We start from the raw sequence: 7,027 nt of genomic DNA on the forward strand, positions 1-7,027 counted from the left end.
ATTAAATTTTTATTGTTTTCCTTGAAATATTAATCTTAAGTCATATGCAACCAACTAATTTTATTATCAAACTATATAAAATTAAACTTAGATATAATTCAACATAATAAAAACTAATCTCAACTAACAAGTAAGGACCCAAGGCATCGCTCAGGCTAGTGACTAATTGCTTAAAATTTTCATATTCTCTAGCCATCTACAAAAGTTCAGTTAAGCTTCATTGAGGGTAGATCCATTGATGAAAATATTTTAGTAATTAAAGAGATTGCTCACCTTTTCAAAAGTTCTAGTAAAAGACATTCAATGGCCTTTAAAATTGACATTTCTAAGGCTTATGATAGTTTAGAATGGTTATTCATTAGGGAAACTCTTCTTGGCCTTAATTTTCCGGAGTCCCTTGTCAAATTAATCTTAAGTTGTATCACTTCTCCTTCTGTTTCTATTTTATGGAATGGAGAAATTACGGAGAGTTTTACCTCCTCAAGAGGAATTAGACAAGGTGATCCTCTCTCTTCTTACATTTTTGTCCTTTGCCTCAAAAGATTATCTCTATTGATTGAACAACAAGTTGGTGAAGGCCATTGGAAACCAATCAAAATTGATAATGAGGTTAGTATTTCTCACCTTTTCTATGCCGATGATGTGTTCCTTTTTGCTAAGGCTTTGGTTGAAAATGTGGAAATTATTAAGGATACTCTTCTTGATTTTGGTACTAAGTCGGGATTATTTATAAGCCCTACTAAGTCTAAAGTCATTTTCCCTCCAAAATGTGTTTATCTCTTAAGAGGGCTATTCTTGATGCCTCTAACATCAATGGTTCCCCTTCCATTGGTAAGTATTTAGGTGTCAACATTAGTCTTAATAGATTAAAAAAAAAATCCGACTATATTGACCTCCTTGAGAAAACTAAGAATAGGATAAAAGGGTGGCAAGCTAAGCTTTTAAATTTAGCGGGGAGAAGCACTTTAATCAAGTCAGTTCTTAACTCTTATCCTCTCTATGCTATGAAAACCACTCTTTTACCTATTTCTATTCTTCAAGAGTTAGAAAAATGTAGTAGGCGTTTTCTTTGGAACAAGGTGGATAGATCCCATTACTTACCTAGGACTAGTTGGGAGAAAGTGTGTCTTCCTTCGGGAATGGGGGGGTCTTGGTTTTAGGATTTTAAGAAATTGGAACCTTGATTTTATGGCCAAGTTAGGATAGAGAATTATTAAAGAACCGGATAAACTTTGGGTTAAAATCCTAAAAGTTAGGTATTTCAAAAATTTCGATTTTCTTCATAGCATTTCCACCTCTCGTGATTCCTCTCTTTGGAAGGATATTTTGAAGGGTAAAGAGCTTTTGATGAAGGGTATTTCTTATAGGATTGGGAATGGCAAGGACATTTGTTTGTGGTATCACCATTGGGTCGTGGGGGATAAGCCTATATATCTTACCATTGATAATCCTATTCCGGACTCCATAGCACATTGGAGAGTTAGTGATATTATTGTTAATGGTTGTTGGAACACTAGGAAAATTAGCCATATTGTTCCTAATTTACTTTGTAATCTAATTGAATGCATTCCTCTTCCCAAGGTTGCTTCGGTTGATGATTCTCTTTGTTGGGAAATTGAAACTAGTGGTCAATTTAACATCCGAAGTGCTTATCACTTATGTTCTAACTTCTCAATTCATCATTCTTTCCCCTCCATTAAATGGAAAAAAATTTGGCATCTTCCCATCCCCTATAAGTACAAAATGCTAATTTGGAACATAAGTCATCAGATTCTCCCTATTGCTACTGTTTTGGCTGAAAGAATCAACAACTTTGATGCTATCTGTACTAGATGTAAACTTGATAATGAGAGTCATATGCACTTGTTTAGGGACTGCATTAACACTAGAACCTTGTGGTCTGGAATTTTTGGTCTTAGCAATATGGACAAAGAGTTTAACTATAATACTTTTTTCAATATTAATTGGGAAGGTTGGATAAATTATAACATGAACCTTAGCACTAATTGGAAGGCAAGGAATTACACAGTTTTTCAACTAGATGTCTACCACCCCTTATCCTTATTTAACAAATATATGCTCGACTTGGGTACTACATTATTTGTTTTCCAGGGAAAAGGAAGAATTCCTACTGTTTTAATTCGTGAAACCGGATGGTAAAGGCCAGCAAGTGGAGCTGTTAAAATCAACACAGACGCAGCATGGAGGAAAAATGGAAATGCAGGGGCTGGAGCCGTGGCCAGGATGGATTATGAAACTTGGTTATTTGGGAAAGCTTGGCGTTTTAATCCAAGGACTGCTGCTGAGGCTAAACTTTTGGCACTTCAAGGAGGAATGCAAATGTTGTCGATGCAGACCTGAAGGAAGTTGTTATGGAAACTGATGCAACGTCCCTGAAGAGAACCATTGAAGAGGTGGATAAGTACAATACTCATGAAGATGCTGTTATCTTGAAGGATATGGAGGTCTTGCTCAGTAAGGGTTGCTCCTTTTCTTTCAATTATGTGCCAAGGGAGGCAAATAGAGTTGCTCACTATTTAGCTCAGATAGGATTGGATCTGGATGTGGGTGGAAAAATGTTCGCTGAAGTTCCTAGCAATGCAAAAGATGCGTACGAGGATGACATTACAGGAAGGATTTAGATGCAGAGGGTGTTTCTGTATTATCCTTAGACTTGCTCCAGTTTATGAAATTTTACTTTGCTTTGTCACAATTTCTGTAACAGACCATTTCTCTTTGTTGCATGGTTTTATTTTGGTTTGCATTAGGAAGCTTGATGCTGGAAGCTCCCTGAACTTTGTGCTAGGATGGTCTTTGAGTACCATTAATTAATGTTATGCATAAGTTTTTTTAAAAAAGTATTCAACTCAATTTGAGAGGTCGTCTAGTCATTGTACAAGTGTATCTTGTTTTTGACTTTTTAAATTTCTTTTTCTTGTTAGAGAAGTTATTAATTTATATTTTTTATTATAATGATTGTTGTATGTTTTCCTACCTTTTAAAAAGTATGAAATAACTCTTATAATTAGTGCTTGGACAATTATACCCTTTAAAATGTTTATTTACTTAAATGCCTTATGAACAGTGCTTGGACAATCATACCCTTTAAAATGTTTAATTACTTAAAGGAAAAATGGAAAAATATAATCCCACCTTTGATATTTCGGCTCAAAACAATCCCACCTTTGATTAATCTGGAAATAATCCCACCTTTTAACACCATCTTCTCAAAACAAGCTATTTTACCTAAAACCTATTAATCAAGTAATTTTTTTTAATATATTTTTTTTATTCTCTCTTCACACCTCACAATCTTCTACCATGGCCAACCCACCATGACCACCACCTACCCTCCATGATCACCACCACATTACAACCTCACTTGCCCCTACCCCACCAGACCTCCATCCCAAGATTCCCAATCCATCGGACCTCCACTGAACAAAACTGACCCAGTGATCCACACTAAAAAAAACAAATCAGAAACCCAAAATAGATTCCCTACGCAGGCATGCTACAACCACCTCCACCTTCATCCCTACCCAAAACCTCATCCCTTTCTACCTGATTCCCACACCGCAGAACCAAAATGTCACCCCACTAAACCCCAGTACATCGGACTGTAAACTCCCACCCTAGTTCGAAACCCACCGCATCTGACTAAATCCCACCCATATTAAAACACTTGTGCACAGAGGTACAAGATTAAAACCGGTTAGCTATGGATTTCGCCCCCTATGATTCAACTCCAACTCGGCGTTTTAAGCCTTCGATGACTGATCTCAACTTGTAATTCACCGACTTTAGCCTCTGATTTTGAATTTTTGTCTCTAAATTGGATTTCACATTCTCCAAAGCTTCGATCCTCTGATTAAGGTAGTCAATGGAGGAGGTGGAGGATGACTTCTCGAAAGAATGATCAAGTTTGTTGGGATAAGAGGTGTCGCCATTGATGCCATTAGAAAGAGCTTCGTTGTCTGCGTTTGCTTTGTTCATTGAGGAATATGGGTGTGGGTGTGGGGTTGGGGAGGTTGATGTTCAGGTGGGGATCGAGGAGGGGAATATTTTTTATTTTTAAAAAAAATATTTTAATTTTGTTTTCTAAACTTACTAAAAAAAGGACCAATTAAGATGTGTGTAGACACTTAAAAATGTCTCCCCAAAACCAGACCCGATGATGAACACTTTCATCGCCATTATTGGTCGGGTTGAGTATTTAATATTTGGAGTGCTTAAATCTATGTTCAATCCCAATACATTCCATAAACCATCCCAATTCCTAGCCCATTTTGCTAAACCATAACTTATTTTCTTCTTTTCGTGTCCACATCAAGAGACCGAGAGAAACTGATTTTGTGGCCCTGTAATTTTGATCCAATTATTATTTGGTTGGATAGACCTTTTAATAAGATTTCCAACGATATATCATAAGCCCAATTCCGATTTAAAACGAAGAAGATATGAGCAAAACACTAAACTCGGCCCAAAATCGACACCCTTTCACTAAAACGGCCATATCTTAAAATATAAAAATTATTTTGACCTGATTCTAATTGGGTTGGAAATTATACTTGATAAGATTTCAAACTATATATTATATGCCTTATTCCAAGTTGCGGATTATAAGTTATCATAGTTTTAAAAATGCGTAAAAAACTGGAATTACCGCGCAACAGCTAAATTGCCACGTCACGGCATAAGCTGACGTGTCACGATGCTTTCATGTTTCTTCTCCGCGTTTTTTTTCACACGCACTTACAAATTTGGACTTTTTTTGGGCATATTGTGCACCATGACACGGCGCCTTGTGCCGCGCCACGGTGGACAATGTCGTGACACGGTGCCCAGTGCCGTGTCGCGGTATTTTCCACCGTGTCACGGTGCCTAATTAGGGATTTTCTACGGATCTTATCTCTTCTAGGGTTCCGTGCTTCACCCTACTCTTTTTCTCTATAAATACCTCCCCGATTTCTCCAGTTTTGGGGCATCAAATAATTCTCTCTTTTCTCTTCTATGCTCTAGCCTAAACACTAGCCTACCTTATTCTCTCACAATACTTCCCCAAGCACTCCAAGGAGTCCATACTTTACCCGAGGTTCTATCCTTAAACCAAGGCGTGAAAGTTGCAAGCAAACAAAATCAAAGTAAGGAATTATGTTCCTTTTATTTCTATTATTTTTCTAACAATTTTTATTATGTTTATCATATATTAATTGTTGGATTATTGTTAAATTGCTTCCAATGTTAATGTTTATTCTATTGTTATTAATTTATTATGATCACCATATTGCATGTTTAAAGGGAATATGCAATTGAAAATCACGACTAATAAGATAATTTGGACGACCGGTTTAGGTTCCTTTTTAATCTTGTTGTTTAATTAAGTGATCACTAATATTTTTGAATTATATATTGCATTAATATTCAACCAATTTAGCATAATAATAGTTTGGAGAAAATTAAATCTTTGTTTGCATGCCTTTGAGATTGCATGAATCATTTTTCACTATAAAAATCGAGTAGAGGCCAATACAGGCAAATGTGACTCCATGACTTACTTCGTACCATCATCCCCGCTCCTTCTTTTGTGGTTCTGAACCATATGGAGTTAGTAATCTCATGGATTATGAATGGGGTGTAACCTTCACGGGTCAATCCTTGTCCCTTTATCGTGGTTGCCTTTTATGATCCGTGAACGGTTTACAAGTTCCTTAAAAACTTGTTGGCGGCTCCCTACTTTCCTTGTCCCTAATCGTATATGTCAATTCCTACTTCCTATGAGTGCCAAGCATATTCACAACATGCTTACGTAGGCGCACATCAAACGAAACCTACAATTTGGCGACTCCACTGGGAGGATTCTTGGTTATTTATCGATTTGAGTGATCGACATTTAATTAAGATGAGTGGATGAGACTTGAAAGATTCTTGAAAAGTATTCCTGTGATTAAATTAGCATTTTTACATATGCATAGATGTTTTAACGTCGTATTTTAGGTTTACCCATAGGAAAAATCGATTAACCTAATTGTGAACGAAGAAAACAAAGGCACCAGTTAGATTTCCTGACTACCGTGTCGCGGTGTAGTCTGCCGTCACGCGGCGTTTTGTACCGCGACACGATGCTTCCTACCGTGTCGCGGAAATCCTGAAATCTTTCCAGTGACTTTATTTTCTTTATTACAGTCGGATTCCTTCAATTTTTCTGAAAAACTGTATGTGTTCTACATGCGTTTTAGCCCAGGGAATTTAAGCTCTATCAACCCAAAAACACTCATAGCAATAAGGGTTCATCCGAGTCATTAAATTCACCCAAACCATGCAGTCAAGTTCGATTTTATCACGAACTCGTGGAGCCGCCCGTTGGCATACACCCTCAAGGGAGGCTGCCTTGCTAATGCGTCCAAACTCTTAACCATGGTACCCTTCAACACCGAAAAGCTTGACCTTAGTCGAACATAGATCTTGACCTTAGGTTGCGAAATTTTTCTTTGTATAATCGTGATTAAGTGCTACTTTATTTATTTGTTACTAACCCTAAGCGTATTTGTTCATTTTGTTATTTGGACTAACCTGACCGAGGTTTTTTAATTCCACATAGAATTTAGTACGGACTTAAATTGAATAAAATAAAAAAATCACAAACTGGACTTGGAACTGTGCACCGTGTCACGGAAGAAATGCCGCGTCACGATGTACAACGCCGTGACACGGTAGCCTTTGCCATTTGACAGTATAAAGCACCGTGTCACGACAGTTGCACCGTGACACAATGCCAAGGAAAAGTTCATGTCAGCTGTTTTTTGGTCTTCTGTGCGTATTTATGTGGTCCGTATGTCCCGTTAAGTGTCATGTCTAGTTGTACGATTATAACACGCGTCCATAACCTCACCTAATCACTCACAAGTCAAGTCCACACACTTTTCGAGTCATGAACCATGTAATTTATAACCGTACTTTAGGAAGGTATTGTGTCGTTTTTTCCGTTATTTTTAGGGAGTAAGTCGGATGGTATCCTCCCATACAT

Source organism: Chenopodium album, chromosome 15 (genome assembly GCF_948465745.1).
Source record: "Chenopodium album chromosome 15, dcCheAlbu1.1, whole genome shotgun sequence".
NCBI classification, from domain to species: Eukaryota; Viridiplantae; Streptophyta; class Magnoliopsida; order Caryophyllales; family Amaranthaceae; genus Chenopodium; species Chenopodium album.